Raw genomic sequence first — 7,688 nt, 5'->3', positions numbered from 1 at the left:
TCACAACTGCTCTAAGTCATAAAGGCAAAGCAGCCCATATAGCAGATGGTTGAAAAAAGAGTGTCGCATCAAGACTCTTCCCTTGTTTAGAGGCATGAAAGACTGAGAAGAAAAAAGGATGTGTCCTCCCACGGGTAGAAAGAACGCAAAGCAGCAAAGTGTAGATGCATAAAGGGGCTGACAAAAGTAATAGCTATTGATAACTGCACCTTTCCCTTGCTCACTTAAAACCTGTAAATCTCATAAGACTTCTTAAAGGCCGAATGTTAAAAGCCATTATCTTTCCAGCATGGCATCATTGCTAGGATGCAGGGCGTGGCACTGGAAAAGAAAGATCTGGAGAGGACAGATGATGGGATGGTGCTGTACTGGGAGAGGTGCAGAGCACAGGAGGAAGAGAAGGAGGAGATGGGTCTGCTTGAATGCTTGATGCAGTGGAAAAAAGTGTTCAAGGAAGGAGAAAACCCTGGGAAAAACCCAGTTCAGTTCATATCATGGTAGATCTATTTGAAGTATTGTTTAAAAAACACAAGGAAATTATGAAAATATATCTGGTCATTTGTGTAAAGCCCTTTCAGTACCTTAACATCATCTGTAGAGCTTAAAAGAGGAGAGAGTTCATTAAGAAATGAGGTTAGGGTAAGAGGGGCTAAGGCTCTCCGATGGGGACTGGTGGGTGGGTTCATTCATCATAGGAAGGTGTTTCCACTCCTTTCAGCATGCCCTGGGTGTACAAGTAGTCGGAGTCTTAAACATACCAGCTGGCACAGGCTTAAAATTTTGTTGTTATTCATATGCATCCACGTATAAAACAAGGACTGTATAAGCTAAGTAAATAAGCAGACTCACTAGTCTCTGGTGAGGGGGTCTGTGTCGTTTTATTCACACTTTTTACCGTATACTCTGGGGTCATTTGCCAGACTGGGAATAAATGGCATCTGGTTCTTTAACCCAGGCTTGATCCCTTCTCTCTTATGAAGATGTTTCTCTCCTGGCTTCTGGGGTGCAAAAACCAGAAGAAGTGAGAGGAAAATCTAGCCATAAAATGTCTTAAATGTATCAGAAACCTTTGGGCCTGATTCTGACTGAGTTTATTCCCTTTTTCTGCCACCACAACAGGGCAGAGAATCTGACACTCTTGGTTTCATTTACATTCAACAAGAAAGTACTGAGATATTTGTTATAAATTTGCTAGAGCTCAGTAGAACTAATTTAAGTAAATCAGCTGCTTTTAAACATGCAATGCATCTATTATTAAACACCAAGCACGTTTCAGTGGGAGAATTTAACGAAAGTGATTTTAGAGAAGGAAAAATGCCATTTGCGGGAAGAAGAAAACCACCCAATTTAAAAGTCAATTTGTTCGACAGTGGCACAGAATTCACACCAATTCACCACAATTTGACTTCATTCAAGTTCCTTTGTGTCAATGTCGCTGAGAAAGGCAAGTCGGCCCTAACGAGTTGCCTTCATGGAGATTGTTGGACTCTGTTCTTTCAACAAACACATTTTATTATTTCATGATGGTGCTTCAAATGAAAGAACAATTTGGATCTTGCTGCAGCCGTGCAAATCCCCCCACTGCCTCCAGTAGAAGACCGGAATTATGAAAATGGTTTTGCTCATTAAACTCAATCCTGCAAATATTTATAAACAATGAAAAAAAAGCTAAGAGAAGACTGTAAACCGATATACCAGGGCATCAGGTCACAGCAAAGCGGTTTGGATTTGGGACTGAGACCCGGGTGCCTGAAGACCACGGTCGGGGCTTCGACCATCTTCCCTTGCTGCCACAGGCACACTTGCTGCCACCTGAAGCCAGCAAGATTCCTCAAAATACATAACTGGGAGAAGTAAAGGGGAGATCGGTGAATGCTACCGCTCGGTAGTGCTGGATTGCCGTGGGAAACGTACAGCAGTGCTTGGGCAGGAGGGAGAAATTGTGGGCACACCAATCACCCACATCAAAGCAGAAGTGGCAAAGTTTGGACTCGGGCTGGTTTTCCAAAGAGTATGGGAGGCACATCACTGGAAAATGTGGCACGCTTCTGGGTCCATGCAAAACCTTTCCCGTGTTATTAATTTTGGAAACTCCTTATTATACTTTCATTATACGATACTGCTCTTAAAATGCCCTTTATGCATTTTTCGTGCTAAGGGCTATGCACAGCATACGGAGCAGCTCTTGGTGGCGTTTCAGGTGCAACTTTTTTGGCCTCCTACAGCTTCTGGCAGGGGAAGGAGAAGAGCAAAACCAGAGACAGAGAAGCTTTAACTCCCTTGCGTGTTGAAGGTCAAGTGAAGGTGGATATTTGTGGTCCACTCCTGCTGTTATTGAAATAAATGTCAGGTTTGCCATCGATGTCCGTGGGAGTAGGCTTAGGCTCGGATTGTGATGCAGGCATGGAATTAGAGCAGTGCCTAACTGCATTAATTAGGGGGTGGTTAGCGGAAAAGCGAATCCCCAGCGGTACAAGAGATTATTTAGTGGTGGAGCACTGTGGGTTTGTGCCTTCTGTTATTGGACTGCTCTCATCCCATGTTCAGTCCTAGGCCGTGCTCCTGGCCTCCCAAAAATGCTTTTCTCCCGTGTAAAAAGACAGCACACAAACACATTCCTGATGAAAGCATCATGGCTGGCTTAATACAGCAGCATGAGTGGGGATTTTTCAAGCATGGTGACGGGGAAAAAAGACTTGTGCACTCCACAGATGTATCTTTGAAGACAGAACATGGGTCATGTCTTGGAATTTAGGGACTGTCATATGGGAACAGTTTACTGGGCTTTCAGGGTTTCTTTGCTATGGCATTTCGTAGCAAGATAGATCCTCGTCTGCTACCTATCACACATACCTAATTGCACAATAATATACCACAGGGAGGTATTTCTTTTCTTGATCTTGGCTCTTTGCCTTGCATTTTTCTCCTACCTGATATAATTGCAGGTATAATCTCTATTCTTATGCTTGCTTCCATGCGTAGATCAGTTTTTCACATCACCCTAAAAGCATCTCACCTTGATGAATCCCAAAACACAGCTTCACTCTTAGCATTTGCATTTACCTTGGCTGTCTGCTCTGCCACACAGAGAAGCCCAGGCAGGGCTGAGGCAGCTGAGGACCCAGCGCTTGTGCACTCGAGTGGCTCGACAGGGATTTCCCTCCCATGTACATGTTTCCAGGACTCAGAGACTCCTTTCTTTTAGCTGCGACATGCCCCAGCAGCATTTATGGGGTCTAAGGCACAGGAAGCATCCAGGAGAAAGCCCAGCCCAGAAAGCTGTGCCAGCTGTGATGGCAGTAGGTTTCACTGAGCTGCACATCAATTAGCTGCTGAGGTGAATGTCCTTTCAGATATGCACATGGAACTAATTAATTCAATGATGAGGACTACTTTTTGTTGTTGTTTCCTGGAAACAAACACTGCTTTTAGCTCTGGGATATACTATTATTGGACAAAGGGAGAAAAAACAAAATCACAAGGCTGAATTTTTTCGGGTGGTAAAGACTGAAGCTTTCAAAGTGGATTAGTATTATTGCTGGGTGGTGGGAAACATGAGACTCATCCCAGTCTAACTAGGAGTTCACTCGGATTTGCAAATCAGGCAAACCTGGGTTATGGCTGTACATCAAAACCATGGTAAGCGCTCGTTAAGCTTTCGCTGGTTCTCATACGTAGCCAGGAAAGCAGGACAGTTTGGCTGGGATCTGCTCCGGTTTGGGTTAATAACAGATACGACAGATGCCGAGACATACATGCCATGACTCAGTGCTGTGGATGCCGAGGACACAGCTCTGAGAAGCTCAGCTGTAACCCGCTAGCTCCGACGGTGGCTTTTGTTTTGGAAGAGTTTCTTTCTTTTGAATGCAATATTGTGCAATATGTGTATTTACTCCTCTGTGTATTTACCCTGACAGTGTAGCAGTGATTCACACGAGTAGTATTATATTATTTACTTTTTCCTTACTTTTTTCTCTTACCACATGCTGCTTTAGTGTTGCTCCTGCCTGGTGGATGGATCACAAGGCTGAAATGCCCATTGCATGCTGGCACTTCACATGACCCCTTTCATAAACAGATCTAGTTTTATTTTTAAAAGCAGGTTCAGAAATGGTTGCCCTTGCTTTGAGGCTCTTCTTGACCTTAGCGCCCTCATAGTTGCAGAAGAGCTAAAAAAAATTCGTTCAGAGCCCCAAATGGTTTGAGATCTTCTTTGGCAGTGCACATGAGGTGTTTGATCAGGGTTTGGAAACTCAGGGTTTTGGGTGGTCTTTGCTGTGTGAGCCAAGGACTATTGTCTTTCTGTGTAGACATGGGGCCTTGTTTGTCCCAGCGGCGGGGAAGTCCTCCTTCATCCTGATGCTCACCGAGGGAGAATGGGGCCCTGTTGCAACAGCCCTAAGTCCTCAGGGTTAGCCCAGGCTTGAAATAAGGCACATTTTCCTGTCGTCAGGACTAATCATTCAGAGAGCACAGCACCGCAATTAAAGATCTCATTCTCCAAACACTTACTCCCTGGTTGTGTTTCTAATGTCATAGCTGGCTCTATTTTCTTTCACTTGCAAACTCTCCTGCTCTCGCTCTGTGCTCCAAATTCATCCCAACCCCTGCAAGACAGCTTAAAAGGACAGGGTTGTGTAGAGGTACCCATGCAGTGTTCAGCCCAGGTCATGAAGTTTAGCAATTCATCTAAGCTAAAATACCATTTCTTGTACCTAAACTGCCCCTGTGCTTGAGGTAGCTCCAAAAGCAGCAGAGAAAACCTTTAGGTCTGGCCAGCCCCATTCTGCTGAGATGTTTAAATTAAAATTAAAAATGTCTATGCAGGTGTTGCAGTTCGTTTTAGGGTTTATCCTGGTTTTATACTACACCAGTATTAAGCTTAGCTCAACACTGCACTTTTAAATAACAGCAAACATACAGATTTGGGTAAAATAAAAAACTAGGCTGGAGTTGTCTCCCAAATAGTGTGACCAAACCTTTTCAGAGTGTGTAAAATTTGGGAAAGAAAGTGGAAATAATGACATTTCTTCCAGTGTTTCCATCAGAGGAAGCCAAAGCCTGGAGGTGCTGGATAAGTTTTGAGAAAATCTACCCTTGTCACTGGTATGTCGATGTTCAGCACTCAGGGTGGTTTGGGAAGCCAGAAGGTGTTTGTTTGGGTTTTCTCTTTGTTGGTTTATTAAAAAACAACAATAACAACAGAACAAAATAAGTTTCCCTGGGACTTAGAATAACTTCAAACAACAATGTGTAGGTGATGACAAGGCAAGAGGTGTTGTAAGCCCTTCCGTGAACAAAATTAGAGCCCCAAATGATCCGGACAAAGTGAGGCTCCATCTGAAATAAAAAGGATGCAATTTTGTGCGGAAAAAGGCAAACCCTGGCACTTCCCTAGGACGGGTGGGGAGAGCAGGCAAGGAACTGGAAGCCTGCTGCAGAAAAAGGCTGAAGTGGGCCACAGACTGGGATGACTGTCCCAGAAATGCCCCACAGACAGCCCAATATGCCGAACGACTTGTATGAAATGCAGAACGTGCTCTAGAGTGTGTAAACCAGAGTGTCATATGCCATATACGTGTCCATCCGTCACCCGCAGATGCATATCCCTTCTGCTGTGCTCAGGGCTGGCAAAGCCTCAGGTGCAGTGAACAGTCCAGCTTTTGCGATCCAGACTTCAAGGAAGATCTGGAGAGAGTTCAGCAAAGAATGATGAGAGGTCTAGCAAATGTGATTTCTGCAGGAAGATGACAAGAACCAAGCTCATGCCGTCCTGAGCAGGGAGGACAGAGGGGGAAGACATGAAATTATAACTCAAATATTTAAATAGAGAGGAAATGAATACACTGGTTTCGTGTCCACAAGGGAACGAGGAAAGAAATCACAGGCTTCATCTGTAACAAAAAAGATTTAGGTTAAAGGTAGGGATATTCTGGCATGGATTTTTGGGGCAGGCTGCGGATTTGCCACTGCTGCTTGGTGTGAAGGTAGTCGCACAGGGCACCTCTGTCTCACGGGGATGCTTCGGAGAGCTTTTGGCACCTGGTCACGCTGCGTGACCTTGCGAGCTCCCTTCCAGCTCCGTTTTCTGTGATTTCAAAATAATGGCAAAATTACACCCTGACAACATAAGAGCTGGGATTATTTGTTTTAGGATTAATATAATTAGGCTAAGTATGAATCAGATGTTTTAGCTATTTGCAATTAAAGCGCACAGAAGAGATGCGATACTGTCTCTGTGTCAGCAAAAAACCTATGCGATCGCAGAAAGCAAGCGCTGACAGACACCTTCCTTTCACCCCAATTCAGGTATGGCAGGTAGGACTACACAAAGGATTAGGCATCATGCCTTTTAAGCCTGTTGGATAGCACCAGGCTGAGTTTTGCTTGTATAACCATAGCATTTCTGCAGTCATACATTCAGCGTCTTAATTAACATCAATAAATGTTAACACTTGCTGGATTTACTGGGAAGATTTGAATGCCAGCTTAATTCAATGCTGACATATCAACACATGAACTCTGAGATCTGATCCCTCCTAGAGCTGTCTATTTTAAGATCACAAGGGATTGCTCTTCGCTGTCTACATCTCCTGCAGCGCTGTGTCGAGCCCACGTGCAGGAGCGTAACGATGTTCTGGGACTGACACCCAATCTGGATTGGAAATCTTCAAGTGATGAAGAGTCAACCACATCCCTTGGGAGAGCCCCAGTGGATAATTATATTCATGGCTCAAAACATGTCTATTTTCTGGCTCAAAACATGTCTATTTTCTGGCTGGAAGTGTTTTAACTCCAGCTGCTGGATATACCTGGGTTTTTCTTTGTCTGATAGATGACTGTATCAGCTAGCAGGTCAAGAAGAAGCTGCTTACTCCCCGTGGGTGCACACACCATGCAGTGATCAAGCCAGGAAATTTCAGATGGGCAGGTCTGTCACAGAGATTATTCCAGCCTGTTAATTACAGACAAACCATGGAGGCTTTTCTGGTTTTCCCCAGTTTTCCTCCTGGTAGCAAGCAGTTTGTTCATACACCTTGACACTGGCAAAGAGTTTAGCACAGGGAAACTCCATCCTTGCCATGCAGTGGTCCTGGCACGAGCAAGGAAATAACCTTTGGTTCTGACAGCTGCTGAGGGTTTTATTTTATTTTTGTGACTGTTTGAATGCAATGTGAACCGGCAGTACACTGCCAAGTGCGGGGAGAGCTGATGGTGCTCTTCAAACGTGCGGTGTGGTGGCTCTGGTGGGACCTGAATGGAAAATTCATTAAGACCCAGAAATGTGCCTGTTGTTGTTTTGTCCCTGTTTTGAAATTATCATCGCCCTTCATGTCTGTGGTAGTGGATATGTGAGATCATGCAACAATATAGACTCAGGAGAGGGGAAGACCAACACCATGTCATGGATGTATTTTAAAGGCAGCTTGCTCTATCCATCCACCCAACTTACGTGCACACGGGTCCTGGAATAGCGGCAGATAACACTATACTGGGCGATTGGTCTTTCTTCTCCTGAATCTCAGCACTAAAAGTTCAGAGGGCTCAATTTCATCCCTTCCCTCCCACTTCTGGCACAATTCCATCACAGGAGGGGATACCATGGTGCAGACCCCCCTCCGTAAGAAGTGCCAGAGCAGGTTTTTGGAGGACTATATTTGAACGCACCAGCTCCCAGCTCAACAACA

The sequence above is a fragment of the Gymnogyps californianus genome, chromosome 8 (assembly GCF_018139145.2).
Source record: "Gymnogyps californianus isolate 813 chromosome 8, ASM1813914v2, whole genome shotgun sequence".
In the NCBI taxonomy this organism is placed as follows: Eukaryota; Metazoa; Chordata; class Aves; order Accipitriformes; family Cathartidae; genus Gymnogyps; species Gymnogyps californianus.
This window is presented reverse-complemented; position numbering follows the sequence as displayed.